Source organism: Penaeus monodon, chromosome 22, assembly GCF_015228065.2.
Source record: "Penaeus monodon isolate SGIC_2016 chromosome 22, NSTDA_Pmon_1, whole genome shotgun sequence".
NCBI lineage: Eukaryota > Metazoa > Arthropoda > Malacostraca > Decapoda > Penaeidae > Penaeus > Penaeus monodon.
This window is the reverse complement of record NC_051407.1, coordinates 9,199,666-9,199,880: the sequence shown is the minus strand read 5'-3', so window position 1 is coordinate 9,199,880 and position 215 is coordinate 9,199,666. Positions and strand designations below refer to the sequence as shown.

At 43.7% G+C, this 215-nt stretch overlaps 1 protein-coding gene across 1 annotated transcript in view; it reads left to right on the top strand.

Annotated features, from left to right (window-relative positions):
• Positions 1 to 215, top strand: part of LOC119587330 — a 9,127-nt gene that overhangs the window by 1,208 nt on the left and 7,704 nt on the right. The gene's annotated exons all lie outside the window — the stretch shown is intronic.

Sequence of the window (215 nt, the reverse complement as noted above, 5' to 3'; positions counted from 1 at the left end):
ATAACCACTTTTATATTTATATTTTATTTCCTTTTACATGCAAACACTTTCCAGTCCACTTCTCGCAACATGATTGGCTGTTGTAACTCGTGACGTCGTGAGTCCAGACGCACGGTGATTGGTTGTTTCTCTCACATGGCGAACCGCCGGGGCTTATGTTTTGCTGTTTGCTGCGGTTTAGCTGTCAAGTGGTATTTCGTACATTTCAGCTGGGT